Raw genomic sequence first — 18,135 nt, 5'->3', positions numbered from 1 at the left:
TACGAATGAGAAGCATTTTGTTAACCGGTACATGATGATGTTTTGTAGACATCTTTGATCATGAATGAGAAGCATTTTGTTAACCTCTATAGATGAACAATGGTTATGCTGTGCTGGAAGTGGCAAAATATATAGGTCATAGCTGGTGCTGCGAAGCAACAGGAAATACTGCATTCCTCATCAATCTTCGGACTCGAAGACTATAAGCCTTATTACTATAGATCCTTAGTTTGATTCTATCCCCTTTAACAGGATTTTCTTCATTACAGAGAATTCATAATCAACTCTAATAATAACATAATGAAACAGAATTTTTTTTTTCTCCGAAATGTTAACATGGACATTAAGCTGAATTTACTTTTGAGTGTATTTTAAGTTTGGCTTAGTCAAATAATAATTAAAAATATTATTTTATTTATTGTTCTTTTAATGGCTGTAAACTGTTTTAAGTTCATTATGACATCTTTCAATTTGTAGTCACTCACCATTGCCATAAGGCATTACCATTCTCAATCTAGTCCATGCATTGGCTCATAATGGCTAAAAGCCTTAGTGTGATATTCAGTATTTTTGAAAAAGAAAAATATTTTGTTGAATAAAAAGTTGCATTACATTTTACAAATTTAAGTGATGAAATAAAAAAAAATGATTTAGGAAAGAGGACCATTGCAGTTCTAGTAAAGATATTGAATGCAAAAAGTGATCACTTATTCCAAGGAAGAGGTAATGAAAAACTGGGTAAAATTTTAAATTATCTTTAAATAGGAGAATCACAGAAGAGCGAGTCCATGTTTTGACTTTCATATATAGATTTATGGATTTCAAATATTTACACTTTTCTTTAGAGTAAACTATTCTGGTATTCGACATATGTCCAAGCTTGTGCAAGTTGTGTGCCAGACTAAAGAAATGTTTGCTTTACATGTTTCAGATGTACCTTCAGGATAACATAATTCCACGTACAAACCTCCTGCAAGATGACGGGGATGTCATTGGGCCGACTGCCAGAGTATGAACTCTGGACCATTGAGAATTCTGATCGACAGTCCAGAAAATGGATATTTAGTTTGACAACAATTGACAACCTCAGCATAACTACTGTAACAATAACATTATAGATGCAAATACGAACAACATTCACACACAAAACACAGACACACTCACAACCAGCGCTTTATGAATTAGACTTCTAAGAACTTCTCGATGATGATAGATGATCTTGTAACACTCTGACCGACAGTGAGATGAAGGAGTTTTAAAATCTTTCTGTTTTAGTTCTAATGGAAAGGAGACAACCACTTCATTCAGATCTTATGTAACAGTGGTTTAATGGGTGAAGGTTATCTTTAAGAATAGTGAGTGTTTTGGAAAGGCATGTTTCATGGAAAAGCTCTTCTTGAGATGGTAGCAAACTGCTACATTACAACCAGGCAGCTATCCAATGTTTATGATGAAAGTTAATATAATTAAAATTGAGGCTTCCATAGAGTGGTTTCAAGAAAAAAAATATAAATGTTTTCTGGAACTTAAAAAAAAGAGTTACGATAGGCTTACAGATGATCATGGTTTATAAGTGCGGAAACAAACAATTTAATTTAAGAATCTATATTTATGAACAAACTAAAACACAACAGATATGTAAGCATAAATAAATAAAAATGTTAGTTTAAAAACATCAACAGTGTAACAATTTCTTTTTATTTTTTTTACATTTGTAAAATAATATAGAAAATACAATAGACTTACATATAATAACCCACATACTGGACCAAACACAGTGGGGTTTCCTACATTTTGTGACTTTACCATCACAAAAGAGATACAAGACACTGATGGCAATCAAATCATTAAATAGAAACAATCTGATATAAACTTTTCACATGTAAATTATGAGTGAGTCAGGTGTGAATGTACTTTTGGTTTTTTATAGTTATACGACAATAAAGATTATTATTATTATTTATATTATTATACATGTCTATTGTATTTTTTAAAAAAGTTTTTCATCCCTGCAGAAGTAAATCTTAATATTGTATAATAATACGGCAAATTATAAGTAATTGTTTGCTAGACTATTACTTATTAGACTCTCAATTGATTTATCTGAATATTAATAAGATCAGTGAAAGAGTCTCACTTTATTAGAGTATCTTTGTGGTTTAACAAAAATTATAAAAAAAAAAAGATAATTTACAATTGTGTTCTGAAGGAAAAAATTCAATAATGTTATGAAGTTATGGAGGAAATTGATAACATTTTGAAGGAAATGATTTGAAATTTTGGACACTGTCTTACATACATACATCTTTTTTTTTCTGGAAAGTTACTTCAGATATGGATTTAAACATGTGCAGTTTTTCCTCAATGGTGAAGCAGTAATAGATTTAGAAAACAATCATCAGTATCAGATACAGATAAGCAGAAACATGATGCCATTAAAAAATTACACATTTTTATGAACTCAAATGTATAATCATTTTACAAAACAATTTACATTGTATGTTTTATAAATATTTCATCTAATAAATTTAAATGAGTTTAAAAATGTACTCTAAGATTATGCAGACATCTTGTTTTCACATAAGAAAGACTGCAATCTAAATGGAAACAAACTGTTACCAGAAAATGAAAATCACTGATTACAATATACTGGTATACATGTTTATAAATAGATATCACATCCACCTTGATCCACTCTGGCAGCTACAAAAACTCCACTAGTAAAATTTATTTCCACAAAAATATAAGACCTATAAAATAAAAGAATGTTTATTGTATTAATATCAAAAATAAAGTTAAGTAACTAAATATATTTAAAAAATCATTTTCTAGTGTGTGAAATGGACAGCTTACATGGCTAATCTTGAAATCAGAAAGACTAATTTAACACATAGCAATGACTTAATAAGGAAATTTAAGTTGTTATAGTGAGTAACTTTTTATGTTAGAGATCTTTTAAATACAAAATGCTTAAATGTATATATTATATATCATCTGTTCCTTGACTTTTGTCATGGGGGTGCAGTGATAGTTCACTTAACCAAATCCCTAAACTTAACCCAGTCATCATGCAGATAGAATATTATTTGATGGATATGCCTATAAACTAGGGGTGCACCAGATAGTTGCTCCGGCTCTGGCTTCTGCCGAATATTCTGCACTTTTTCACGATCCGGCTCCGGTTGGATATCACTACCGGATAGTAAAAGCTACACCTGTATTTCTATGAATATTGTTATGCGCCTCCGTGCTAAGTGTTTTCCAGATACGCCAAACGGAGGTAACACTTAAATATCGAAACAACACAGGCGAAAGGCAAACATATAAAGGTAGTCGACGCTGATAAACGATGTCTAACAAGAAGTTTAAACTAAATCTCCATGTTAATAAAAATAAACCAATACTCATAAAGTGGACATGATTCAATAATGTCAGTTCTGAAATACATTAACTTTTTTGTTTCAAATAAAAAAATCTGTTTTTAAAACTATAAACTATGAATATGCACCAAATATTTTTTTAGTACAAAGACAAGGCGTGTTAATCTAAATAGAAATAAGACTTTACATTATAAATTCGCATTACATACATAGCAACGATGTCTTGCACATTTTAAAAGCTTGTCTTGACTTTTGAGTGGTCTAGTAAACATGTAATATTCCTTAACTACGCCACGCTGATAATCTGTCTAGATGTGCGGGTATATCTCCAGAGGTAGAGATGAGCAACCCCCACCTCTTTTTGTTTGTATAGTCCATAACATTGAGTTCACAGATAGGCAGCTTACCACATCAAGCCAGATGTCAACGTGTTGACACTTTCCAGAGGTCACATCTTATGAGGGAACTGAGTTTGTTTACTTGGAGAAGAATTTTTATTAGGGGCGGGACTACAAGCCAAATCTTTATAAGGTTAATCTGGTATGAGTTTGTTTATTATGAGATAGGTTGTCAATCAAGGGTCTGGACCACATGCCACACCTTTTATACTTTTGGCCGGGACAATAAGTTTGTTTACTTTAAGTCTCAATTAGGAGGCTGGACTACAAGCCAAACAGACACTGACCAGGGGTATCTTTAAAGGGAGGGCTCAAGAGACTCAACACGCTCAACTTCTTATTTGTTTAATCCATGACAATGTATTAATAGACATTGACCATTCTTAAGCCAGAATGGATTAATGCAGATTGTTGAGAAACATTGACACTGTCTAGAGGTGACTAGATGATGAGACTAAGTTTGTTTACTTGGAGAGAAATGTCATTTAGGGCGCTGAACACACGTTCGTTGCACAATAAACTAAAACAAATATGTCTTTGTTTTTTTGGTTTTCCTAATTCTCTTAGATCTATATAACAGTAGATCTAAACATAGATATCAATAAAAGGCCTACAGACTACAATTAAATCTATGTTTCGCAACATTTAAGGCTCTGGCTATGAGTAGGTATAATAGATGTTCCTGCTGTTAATAAAATATCATTTGCCGCAAATGGATTAATAAATATATGACCTAATTCGCTTCAGATTCCAACTATTAACTAACAGCTATCAGTATTAAGCCCTTGAATCCAGAAGCAGTCTTTGGACTTAAAATTACAAGTCTGATGACCAGTTGTTGGTCAGAAATTCTTGAACACATACATCCAACCACCATACAAGCCAGATAAGAGATTTACATTAGTAACTAGTTAAATATTTACTAACATATTTTACATTGACCCTCCAACACACAGCCTTTATAGTTGGTGGCCTTGTACATACATACAGACACGCTCATGCTACACAGATTAATTTTTGTTTATACTGTTAATCTTTTATAAATCAGTAACAGAGTTTAAAACAATAAGGTATATAAAAGGAGAAAAAAACAAACAAATATAGGTATGTTATTAACAGTTTCGTAAAATGCTCAGCAATACAAGCTATTTACAAGACACTTAGGTATTCGGCTCCGGCCGGATATAAAAAAGTACTATCAGGTGCACCCCTACTATAAACAAATTTTATATTGTTTAATACTACATATCCAATATTTGACTAATATGCCTATAAACCTCATTGAAAAAATAATCATTTATACATACAGAATATTATGAGTAGGACTAAAATCTAGGCTATATCAAGTTGAATTTCACAATTATTATTTAAATTATACAAAATGGATCTTTTAAATACTTTGACATGAATCCAAATAAAACAATTTTCAAAATAGGATTTTCAGAAGGTCTTGGTTCCTTTGTTGGAAAATAAAGATAGTTGATATTTGTGATAAACACATGACACGCAGATTAATAAGTGGTTACAAAATCTTGACATTATCTTGACATATAAATTAATCATCATTTGATACAAATTTTTTTCCCCGGGCATGATACCCTGCCTCATAGTGGTGCCCGGGTGGAAACGATCGTAGGAGGAAACGAGGTTAAAGGGTAGCAAAACAAGACTCCCGTGGGGGTGCCTAAAGGGGTGCGAGAGCATCCTCTTGCATTGCGCAGAGTTGTAAAAAAGCTCACACAACCTTGTCACAATCCAGGCGCTGTTCCTCAAGGGGCTGTTACATAAATGGCGTGTCCCGCATGGTTAGCCTGGTATAGAAAAGGAAAATGGGGGGGGGGGGGGTGTCTTAGTGTACGCGGCCTCTTGCTGTGAGTCTGACCCACCCGCCAGACAGAACAGTGTACACTGTTCTCATTCAGGCCAGTGAGAGAGAGCTCTTGTTCACTTTTGCTGGCCTAGAGTTCCAAATAGCCGAAGGCTCAACTCTAACTGACAGTTTCAAGAAGAAGAAGAAAAAATTTTTTCTGATAGTTAGTGGCTATTACATTCAAGTTTTTATTTAGCACGCACAAACACATGCCTCCATTTTTGAACTTGAATTTTTTGTCTCACTAACTCTACCAATAGTTTAACATTAACTTCAATCAGTGATGGGAACAGACTTTGAAAACATTTTAGGAAATTTTGTCCACCAGCGTTTTTTAAACTGGCCTGTTGCAGCGACTTTAAAAAGATGTCGCTGAATTTTTAAAAATAATGTAGAATTAATTATATTTATTATATTCTTTAAATAATGTATCATTCATTATCACTAAAATCTAGGACTAAACCTAGATTTTCTAGACACTAGTAATTCCTAGTAAAGATTTATCTACTATAAATCACTCATTAGATGATATTTTCTTGATCAAGAATCTAGATTAGAACTCTAGATAAATCTAGACTTGTCGTTGGACTTTTATTAGTCTCATTAGATCTAGATCAATCTATATCTAGATCTACTTAAATCTAATCAGACATTATATATCACTGTGCAAGAGTTAATTAAAAAGCTAGAAACTTTTAGTTTAACTAAAACAAATTAATTAAGGCCAAAGTTTAACTAGAAAAAAATAGTTTAGTTATAATCATAGTTTTTTTTGTTAGTTACAAACTAAAATGTTGAATTAAAATGTGTAAACTGTTCAACATGTAGTAGCAGTTGCAAAGCAACATCCCAGTTTTCTGGTCTTGTGATAGCAACAACCTTTGATTATCAAAGAGTGATGCAGTTAACAACTATTTTGTTAGTCTGCATTTGAAGAGGGTAAAGTAGAAGTTACCCGTGAGTCAATATCTGCACTTGAAACTAGCAGTAGTATTAAATGTTGCTAAACATTTGTTTACCAAAAGCTTTTATGCAATATTATGAATAGAGTTGTTCCGAGTTTTTTCTAAAATCATGTTCTGGTGTTTAATGTCTGTTTATAGTGGGAATCTGATTAGCGAGTTAGGTCAATATTTAGTAGTTTTAGTCAATTCATTCTCTGCAAACAATAATTTATTAACTGCAGGAACATCAAGTACAACCTTTTTATAGCTTAAGCCTTTGATGAAGCAGAGACATATAATAGATTCTAGTCTTAAGACTTATTATTGAGATCTATGTCTAAATTGACAAATTATAGATCTAAAAGCATTAGCATAATGAACTCTAGAAAAAAAAAACATCCTAATCCATACCCTCCCTGACCAAAAAGTAAATAGACTGTAGGCCTAGTGTACTGTACATGTGTAGTCAATGATACTACAAGACTACCCTGTTTTTTTTTTTCATTGCACGTTATGCAATTGTGTTTGCTTAATGTTGATTGGTCAAACAAGAAAATAACACACTGGCCCATGTTTAGTCAAGCATGTTCGTAGATCTATCTTTACACTGAAATTTGTACACACCCTTCCTGCCCAAAAAGTAAACAGACAGTGATTTTGACAACCTGATCAGATAGACATAGACACATGTAGGTCTAGTGTACTGCAGTGTGCGGCCCATAGTGACAAGACCACCCCATGGTTTTTTCTATGCACACTTTTAACGGTTATGCAATAGTGTTTGTGAGTGGTCAGACAAGAAAATAACACTCCAAAATTTTGTTTCTATATCTTTCGTTACTAGATCTAAATCTGAAATTCTAAATCTGTTATTTAATGAGATTTTAAACTTTACCGGTATAATAATAAGTTAATATAATTTTTTTTGTAAAAGTACCAGGTAAAGGTTTTAATTCAAGGCAAATATACAAGCACACATATTTATTTAGACATCTTTTTTTAAAATTTTATTGTGCATTAACGTTTATGTAAGAAACATCTTCCTCAATACTGATTTTATTATGCTCTACAATGTTAAAAGAATTAGTTCAAGCCGCAGGCATAGAGTCGAATGATTTTAGATAGGTCTAGATCCCCCCCCCCCCCCCCAAAGTTATGAAAAGGTTTGTATGGTATGATTAATCTTCTTTAGTTTAGTTTAACTACATTTTGAAATTCATAATAAACTTTTAGTTTAACTACTTTTTGTTAGTTGAAACTTAGTTTTAGTTTAACTTTTTAAATTTAGTTTAGTTCCCATCACTAAGTACTGACCTTTCAAATTAAAGCTTTTGAAGTGAAATTATGATTGGAGCCCAAGTCCTTAACCTTTAACATTTCTTCTTTTCTTTTACTTGAGTGTTCTTCAGAATAATGTCTGGAGTAGATGCCAAGTTCCTAGACAAGAAATAACCCAAAATTTTATTGCATGTCTTAATCCAGAAATACTGTTGTACAGTAGAGAGAATTACAGCTTTAAAGTAACTGACTTGTGTTGACAAAACTCAAAAACTAACTTTTTCTTAAAAAAAAATAAATTCAAACAAATTAGTTGATTTGTCCCAACGAAATGACTTCAAAAAAAGAAAAATGACTTACTACAAACAAACAAACTAAAGCTCCAGTTTTGTTTCACCTCTGTATCCTACTGTTTATGACTCCATCATCACCTAAATAAGAACAAATTTGTGTTAGAGATCAAGTCAAATTAATTTTGGATATATGGACTTAGTAACAACTTAATTTTTATTTTTCAAATAATTCTTAAAAAAAACAACATATGTACATGGAAATAAAGTTGTTCATTAGTGATTTAAACTGTATTCATAACACATTTTCAAATTAGTGCAAGCTGTTCCATGCACCCATGGCATTTGTTTTGTGCAGTCTGTTATTTAAGACCTCAAAAACTAAGACCACAATTAAAGAACTCATTCAAGATTCTATACTCTGTGTTTGACATGCTCTGTCAATGACCACATTCCCCACCCAGCCCTGCACCCACTCCAATATACAGTAAACATATGTAAAACACATTTCCTCACAGATTAAAACATTATTATTATTATGGTAAGAATAGTTTAATCATGAGAAGGAAAAAATTAATCTCTTTCTGTTTGCAACACTAATTCCTAATATCTACAGTACAAACATTACTGCTTATTGTACCTGGTTTGAAGTGACTGATGAGCTTTTTCCTAAATAAAATGAAAAGACTGTTGAAGGAACTTGAAATCAGCTCCTTTCAAGATGTCTGCTGCCTCATTCACCATCTTCAGCAGGAAAAACATAACTATGAATAATAACAAAATATTGTTTTATGAGCTTTTACCACATACAGAAATAAAAAAAAGATGAATAATAAAGAAACAACTCCCTATTCCAACTGTGTACTTACATCTTTGGACTGTGTCTGGGAAATAGCAGCACTTAAAAACTGGATCAAATGTGACCTTAATCTTTTAGCAGCAATAGAACTATTGACCTTGATTTGTTCTCTTAATCTAAAATCAACAAAGACAAAACAAAAGATTAGAAAATGACTTCATTGAAAGTGCATACTAATCAATAGACAGTATTTCAATGAAAGTGTGTGAATCTTTAATAATAAGAGATTTTAGAGCTACTTCACAAAGGATTTAGGTTTGTGGATAGAAAATAAAAATCATTTTGTAGCTTGACCTACTTTACAACTAGTTTTAATTTCACTAACATGTAAACATTCATCCACTTACTTATCAATCTGCTGGAAGCAGGAAGGAATGACCAACACAATAGCAGGAACTTCACTTTCTATTCCATCTAAAATTTTGATATGAAACACACAGAAGATGATATAGTATTAACAGTTTAGGCCAAGATTTCACTTAGGCTGTTATATTTATAAGAAGACTATATTGATACTTAATCGCTAATGAATCAGATTTATACTGAAAAAAATTACAAATATTACCTTCCATCTTTCAGCATCAGAATTTTCCAAAATCTTGACAAAGTCCCCTTTTGCTAATGACACCTGAATGTATAAGAAACAAAAATCTTTACTATTAATCCCAACAAATACAACCACATTAAGAAGACTTAGCTACAACTAATCATTAATTAAACCTGCTCTGGTATCATGGGATCTAAGTGACATCAAACCTTTTTGGAACATTTTTTTTTATATTACAATTAAAATATTTCATTCCACACAATTCCTTATGAGGCTTTCCAAATTTAAATATTGTCTGGTTATTTATTATTTAGGTCTTTGGATGAACTTTATTTCAAGCATTTTAAAACTGTGACTATGATATGATGTTGGTACACATGGGCCAGGGACAAGTCCTAACACAAGATATATGGAAAAGCTCCCAACTATTTCATGAACAAACAGGAACAATACAATTATTGCACCTAACTTTTACTGATAATTTAAAATCAAGGAAATCAATTTGGAATGATGAAAAAGAACAAGATCTTTGATAACAACAATTGTATGTTTAAATGAGAATAATATTTTTATTTTTGTTTCAAAAACAGACTGACTTTTAATTGGGAATGAAGAAATAAGGACAACCTGCACCCATTAAACCCCTGTTACATAAGATCTGAACGAAGTGGTCATCTCCTTTCCATTAGGACTAAAACAGAAAGATTTAAAAATTCCTTTATCCCACTTTCGGTCGGAGTGTTACAAGATCAGCTGTCGTCATCGAGAAGTATATAGAAGTCAAATTCATAAAGCGCTGTGTTTCGTGTGTGAATGTTGTTCGAATTTTTCATCTATAATTTTATTGTACAGTAGTTACGCTGATGTTGTCAACTGTAGTCAAACTGAATTTCCATTTGATTGGATCAATAAAATTATCTTATCTTATCTTATAATAAAAGTGTGTCACTACAAAGAAAAAAAATGTGTTTAACAGACATGAAAATAAATCTTTGAACAGTGGCTAAATCATTGTGTCTTTTAGGGAATGGCTGATAATGCTGCTAACAAGGAATTTCTTGTAGAACTTCAAAGAATGTACAAAAGATAAATGACAAAGACATAATTGGCCCTAGCTTTGATCACTCTTGTGCCATTTAACAGTTTAAGTGCATCAAAGGTCATAAGACTTCAAACAAGTCCTTTGTAGCTGTAGAATTTTCATTGTACAAGATCAGGTTGATATTAGCAACTATCTGGTTAACCATTGAAAAAATCGTCTAAACAATTCAATGATGATAACTGGCTTTAGTTTATAGACACAGCTATACAGAACAATTATAGATGCAACTTTAACAATTTGGTTCTCCTACAGAATAATAAAGATTCATACAAGGAAACTGAATGAAAAAGTCCCATGGCAAACTCACATGTTTGTGCTGATATTGGACAAGAGCTCTAGCCTTCAAATGCCATTCTGGCAGTTCTTGGCGGTGATGAACTGGGTGAATATCTCAACTTCGCTCTGTGAGAAGATCTAACTAGCCCTGATAGTCCAACAATTGTTTATTAACTGAAATAAAAATTATTAGCAAAAGAATTATTTTCCTATTTGTGCATCAGCATCTGACACTTTCTTTCTTTCTATTTATTAAACCTTCTCTAGTGCTGTAAAAAACCTGTACAATTTTGCTAAAGAGTAATCTTAACATGAAATATGTTGCTCTGAATATAAAAAAAAGTAATTAAAAAAAGGACATAATCTTGAACTACAATATGAAAAAAAAAATTGTGTTTTGTTTATGATATATAATCTAAATCTAAACAAAGCTGAATGATAAATAATCTTACTCTGAAATGTTTTAACATGACATCAGGATCTTGAGTCTTGACTTGAGCTCTAACTGTTGAACTGTCCATCCAAAGCAAGAATGAAAGCATGTCTTCTTCCAGGTGGCAAACATCATGGTCGAACTTTGAGAACATTAGAATAGAAAAGTCTAAACATTAAGGTACTTCTATCAGAACATCATGGTACAACATTCAGAACATTAGAATAGAAATGTCTAATCATTAAGGTACTTCTATCAGAACATCATGGTAGAACATTAGAGTAGAAATGTCTAATCATTAAGGTACTTCTATCAGAACATCATGGTAGAACATTCAGAACATTAGAGTAGAAATGTCTAATCATTAAGGTACTTCTATCAGAACATCATGGTACAACATTCAGAGCATTAGAATAGAAATACCTAATCATTAAGGTATTTCTATCAGAACATCATGGTACAACATTCAGAACATTAGAATAGAAATGCCTAATCATTAAGGTACTTCTATCAGAACATCATGGTAGAACTTACAGAACATTAGAATAGAAATGTCTTATCATTATACTACATCTATAAGAACATCATGGTCAAAATATCAGAGCATCTTGGTACAATTAAGATGCAATTATTGTAGACATAGGCCTGGTTTCATGCATGTCTTACTGATTGTACTGAGATGTTTGATTTAGTATTAAAATTGGCATGCAATTTTGGTTTTCTGCCTGTATTAAACTGTCATCTCGTTGTCCACTTCTACAGCTATTGACACTTTGGTTAACTACTCAAACTTTAGTGTCAGTTTCATTTACTTCTTTTGTAATAATGTTTCACTTGGTCTACTGCTTCTAATTAGATTTCACTTTAGTTTTCTGCATTTTCCAATGACCAGTTTTGAGCCCAGCTCATTTCATAATATTGCATTTTAAATGTTTCTTTTACCATATTTATTTTCTATTTCTCTGGTTCTATATAAGATGAAAGTCTTGAAATACTTATTTTTATTTTTAATCTATGTTGGATGGGTGAAAATTTACTACACAATTATTTACTGAGAATCAATAACTTTTGATTCTAGATAGCAATTTCTAATACACAAACTTTCACAAAGGAAAAGGAATAATATTTACCTGATGATAGTTAGCAGTATTTTCACTATGAATGCCTAAATATTCATTGACTGTTTGAATCCAAGACCAACTCTTATGCTTCGCTGAGACACAGTTCTAATTAGAACAGAAAGAAATTGTAAACAAATTGTCTTCTTTTTAAACACATTTTGACAGAGTAGCAAATATTATTTATTTGTAGGAACTGTTCTTTAAGTTTTCCTCTAAGAACAATGGTATACTGACTTTCTTCATGCCTATAATCACTGGTATATAGATTTGTTATCCTAGAATGTATCTTGCACTAGACCTATTGTGACCCTTTGCTTATTTAATTCTATACATAAATTTTTTTTATAATTTAATAAATATTTATACTTACTTTATGAATTTTGGACTGAGCTGGAACATCTTGTCCTCTGTAAACACTGTCAAATACTAGTGGTCTTTGACTTAGATACAAAGCTCTGGCTTCAATATCTGACTCAACATTCTAGCGCAGAGTGAAAAAAAATGGATTTATAGCATAAAACAGGTAAGTTGAAACAAAAAGGATTTACTTCAGTTTCTGCAGACTTAGTGTTCTGACACAAACACTGCACCTCAAGTAAGCATTAATGGCCAACCACTAGAAATTGTTGATCACTTTTGTTACCTTGGCTAAATCATATCCAACAACACTCTACTGGATAAAGACATAAACAACAGGATAGCCAAGGCAATGGCCACCATGTCACGGTTGCAGAAAAGAGTCTGGGACAACATATTGCTAACTAGCAGTACTAAAGCCCTAGTCTACCGGACCTGTGTGTTGAGCACCTTGCTATACGGAAGTGAAACATGGTCAACCTACTCATGGCAGGAAAAAAAGCTGATTGTCTTCCACCTACGATGCCTAAGGCGGATCTTTAAAATAAGGTGGCAAGATAAGATAACCAATGAGGAAGTGCTACATAGAGCAGGATGCCAGGACATCCGCTCTGTTATCAGCAGCAGACGCCTTGGCTGGCTTGGCCACGTTCGTAGAATGCCAGTAGGTCGACTTCCACAGGACATCCTGTATGGCGATCTAATAGAAGGCAGGAGAGCCACTGGTCGCCCACTTTTATGTTATACGGATGTATGCAAACGCGACATGAAGCTCTTCAAAATCGACACTGGCAACTGGGAAGAGGTGGCACTGGACAGATCCACATGGAGAGAGAGCATAAAGGAAGGGTCACAGATTGCAGATGTCATACACAACAGAAGCAGAAAGAAGGGTGAAAATGCAACGGCGCCTGATGATTATATATGCCCAACCTGCGATCGCAGCTGTGTATCAAGGATTGGCCTCTTTAGTCACACAAGAAGTTGCAAAGGGAAAAGATAGTCTCTCGAGACGTAAAATGCCACAGAGTGTTCTGACACTGAAAATGTGTAGTATGTAATTTTTTTTCCTAATAACTTTAAAAAATCCCAGAAAATGTTCATTTTTTTAACTCTTTAAATATTATCCTGCCTATTTTAATGAGTATAATGAATAGAAGGTGCTTATTTAAATAATGAAGTTGGTATCTAACCATGGATAATAAGTTATCAATAGCTAGTGATATTACAACATAGATGCTATTTATAGTATTTTGACAGTAAGCAAACAGTATTGTAAATAAGGCAACTTGTACTATTGTGGTTTAGAGCGTAATCTTATAATAAGTGTGACAAACATATGCAAGATAAAAATGTTATAAGTTGCAAGAAATATTGTTGTGGATGAAGCTTGTGTGTCTACATCCTTTAACATCTCAATAGATTATCTTTTCCCTTTGCAACTACTCATGTGCCTTAAGAGGCCAGTCCTAAATCCTAGATACACATCTGCAGTCACAGGCTTGGTATTTTTGATCACTAAACATTGCATCATATTCAACTGTGATCCAGGTCATTTCTGTTATGCTTGCTTTCCATGAGGGTCTATCCTGTGCTTTTGCTTTTTTTCTCCATGCTATTGGTGTTGATTTTGAAAAGCTTCATATGGAGCAGAGTGAAAAAACAACACCATGGATTTATGGAATAAAACTGTTAAGTTGAAAAAGTGTTCTATAAGATGAACCTTTGTCTTTATGACTGAAGGAGGCCAAGAATCATTTAAAAATGGAATAGAGAAGCTCTACAGCCCTCTATTTGATATGGACTAACCTCTCCATTACTGAGGAAAAATCTGCGCATAAAATGTGTGATTGCTGGGCTTTCCAACATCAGCACTCATCTCTCTTTCATGCTGACCAGATACTGATGTATCTTGTATTATTATAACATCACTGTTGATATCATGATGTAGGTAACTTTCAATATAATTACATCAATAGCTGATAATGTTATATTTTAGTAACATTAATAGCTGAAGTTATAAAATGTAGCTAAAATTATTGAATGATGTAAGTTGCTGATGATGTTGAGGCATCAAGAGCTAATGATATTATAACATTTATAAAGTTACTTGCTAAAATTGGTCTTCCAAGTATCTTTACAATCCTCAGACAACGACGTCTGAGCTGGCTTGATCATGTCTGCAGGACAATCATATAACAAGTGTTAATTTTATGGACAACTCACGACAGGTTCAAGATGAACTGATGGTCCCCACCCTTTGACATGTTGATGTAATCAAACAGGACCTCAAAGCAGTGGACAATGATGTTGACAACAGGAAACACAAGGCCCTACACCACACTATGTAAAGAGATGGTGACCAAGAAAGGTATGGACAGCGAAAAAGATTTGCCTCAGTTCTGGAAAAAAAAAGCATGCCTAATGTCACCTTAACCTGGGACACATGTGGAAAGGAACATCTCTCTACAGCCACATTAATGAAAAAGTGTTCTGTGAAATGAATTATTAAAAGAGGTCCACTAGTAGATCCAAATGCGTTGAGCTAGTAATATTAAGAAGTAGAAGTAGCTGAGTGGTAAAGCACTTAGCTATCTGAACCAGGGGTCCCGGGTTCAAATCCTGTGAAAGACTCGAATTTCTAATTTTGGGATCTTTGGGTTTAGAGGTTGGTTGTTGTGCTGGCCTCATGACACCCTATTTAACCATGGGCTAGAGAAACAGATGAATTTTACATCATCAGCCCCATGGTCTGAAAGGGGAACTTTTTTTTTTAAATAATTATGTCAATTGGCTATGAAAACAATTTTATTCACATGACTGATGGGCCAATACATTTGAAGTAACTCTTTTTAAAGGGATCTGCTTAATATAATAAAGCAATCATAAAAACTGCTTATCTATTGTATCAATGAACAAAACTATACTTGCATACACTGACCTTTGGTGAGCATCAGCTGAGGCTTGTGGGTAAGTGTAGCCCACATAATTACCAATGAAAACACTTTTTTGCAGCTGTATGTGATGAATTTCATTCCCAGCATGCCTTCTATACGACTGCTGCCATGGCTCACCTGGTGTGGCATTGGAAGTAAGAAACTAATTAGATTATTCCAAGTCTTATAGAGTTTTATATTCTGGTGTTAGAGAGACACATTACAAATGTTAAATCAATTTCAGAATGAAATGTTTGTTAATCTTCATCTGCCGAGAGAGACAATATTTCTTTTCCAAGCTGCATTCCTTCATCACATTTACCTATCCCTTAGCATGTTAGACCATTGGGGCACCACAAAGATGTTGACCATCTTTCTACTTAGTTCCTTAGCTTTAGATTTTTTAAAAACATGGGCTGCCCAAACATTATTGCCTCTCTATTGATCTTAACAAATGCCAAGCTTTACATTAGGCACCCACCCTATCCAGCAGCTGCCCAAAGAAATGACATAGTTGGTAGTTTAACTAGATACAGTTTTGATGAATGCCAGAAACAAAGAAAAATCTAGAATGAATAGTGCAATGCAATGAGCTGTAAAACACAATGAGAACATGTTTAGCTTTTTTTTTTTTTTTCAATTTGAAAAATTGTTTTTAAAAACTTTTAAATTATTTGTTATATGTAGGGTTCTTGAGTTTATAAGGCTCATTTTGTCACCATTTTGTTCTAGAGTTATTTTAAAAGGAAGTTGAAAACTAAAACAGTCATAACTTAGGAATGTTTTAAAGTCAACTTACTGCTGAAAGTGTACCAGCAATAATACAAGTGTAGACAGTCCAGGATACAGACAGTTGTTGGCTAACAAAGCAAAGCTGAACTCATCTAACATAACCCTTACCCATCTTTACGCACAATATGATCGGTGAAGTACAAACTTTGATGTCAAAATGTAAATATATTAATAACATTAATGATATTCTAACTCTATTTGAGTAAGGGCCTAAGAGTTTGGCCTGAACTGTGTGAAATTTGAACCAATCACTTGGCAGCCTCATCCAGGGGCTTCTTGTCCCAGCATTCAAGTCTTTTTTTCCCAATTTATTGTTTTCAGAGCGTTAGTCTCCCCTTAAGTCATTATTTAGTTGAAGCTAAAAAATTTAAGTTTATACCAAAAAGTAAAGCATTAAATATATGTTAAGTTCCCCTTGCAGTCTATGTGGTAGATGTTGTTTCTGTGGCCCATGGTTAATGAGGGTGTCATGTGGCCAACACAATGATCAACCACCTTTACAATTCCCTAACTAAAGTCAGGTACCCATTCATCATCATCATCAAACTCCATTAGAGTGAGGGCTTGAGAGGCTCAAATCCTCTCTTGCAAAAGCCCTGGACAGAAACCCTGCTGTCTTGAGTAGTGCATGAATGTCGCCATACAGGTTGAGAATTTTGGGTTTCCCAGACCTGTCAAGACGAAGATCAGCAAGTCTGGGGCAGTCAAACAGAATATGAGGCACGGTTTCCTCTTCTTCCCCGCAGCGAGGGCACAGTGAATTGAAATTTGGCCAAAGCCGCGAGAAATATGAACCAACAGGACAGTGGCCTGTCCTGCACTGTGCTATAATAGCTTGCTCAGGCCTGGACAGCCTCCACCACGGGGAAGTGCGGTCAGGGCGCCTCATGCGCTCCCAGACTCCACGGGCTTTTTGGGACTTGTCCCAGCACTCAAACCACTTTTCCATTTCTGTTTTTTGTATTATAGCCAGGGCTTGATGAAAGCTTACAGCCTGATCAGTGGGTGGAATTTGCCCTCCCTGGTGGGCCAAAGAGTCTGCGATTTTTTGTATTATAGCCAGGGCTTGATGAAAGCTTACAGCCTGATCAGTGGGTGGAATTTGCCCTCCCTGGTGGGCCAAAGAGTCTGCGATTGTGTTGCCAGTCACACCTATGTGACTCGGTACCCACTGCATTATTACAGGGGTGCCATAGCGTTGTTTGATGTTATGTGAAGCCATGATGACAGTGTTGATATTGGGGGGCCATGGTCCGGGCTTTGCAAAGCATGTAGCACAGATTTTGAGTCAGTGACCACAACAATCTGTGTTGCCCTCAAATGTCCCTCGCCGAGTTGAGAGTCAATGACTTTTAAGGCTTCACAGACTGCCATGGTCTCCGCATCAAAACTGCAAACACTACCACATGGTCCAAAGATTTTGACTGTGTAAGAGCCAAGAAAGTCGATGTAGGCTCCATAGCCTGCTCTTCCAGAATCTATTGATGCCGATCCATCAGTGTATGCAAAAATAGCACTGGGCTTGAAGGTATTAATGGTCTCCAGAGCTGGG

The 18,135-nt window shown here is 34.0% G+C and overlaps 1 long non-coding RNA gene across 13 annotated transcripts in view; it reads right to left on the bottom strand.

Moving 5' to 3' along the window:
- Window positions 1-1,677: 1,677 nt before the first annotated feature.
- Window positions 1,678-18,135, bottom strand: part of LOC129924168 (uncharacterized) — a 30,799-nt gene continuing 14,341 nt past the window's right edge. For 6 of the 13 annotated variants that reach the window (XR_008776133.1, XR_008776138.1, XR_008776132.1 and 3 more), the window contains 12 exons: window positions 15,797-15,929; window positions 12,869-12,979; window positions 12,508-12,603; window positions 11,397-11,519; window positions 10,976-11,118; window positions 9,585-9,647; window positions 9,367-9,433; window positions 9,030-9,135; window positions 8,801-8,924; window positions 8,231-8,301; window positions 7,907-8,029; window positions 1,678-2,750 (listed from right to left, as the gene is read on the bottom strand). This is a non-coding gene — a long non-coding RNA (uncharacterized LOC129924168). Of the gene's footprint in view, window positions 2,751-7,906; window positions 8,030-8,230; window positions 8,302-8,800; window positions 8,925-9,029; window positions 9,136-9,366; window positions 9,434-9,584; window positions 9,648-10,975; window positions 11,119-11,396; window positions 11,520-12,507; window positions 12,604-12,868; window positions 12,980-14,965; window positions 15,049-15,081; window positions 15,930-16,590; window positions 17,266-18,135 lie in introns of those variants that run through there. The other 7 variants (XR_008776134.1, XR_008776141.1, XR_008776131.1 and 4 more) reach the window with 7 other exon arrangements.

The sequence above is a fragment of the Biomphalaria glabrata genome, unplaced genomic scaffold (genome assembly GCF_947242115.1).
Source record: "Biomphalaria glabrata unplaced genomic scaffold, xgBioGlab47.1 scaffold_19, whole genome shotgun sequence".
In the NCBI taxonomy this organism is placed as follows: Eukaryota; Metazoa; Mollusca; class Gastropoda; family Planorbidae; genus Biomphalaria; species Biomphalaria glabrata.
This window is presented reverse-complemented; position numbering and strand designations above follow the sequence as displayed.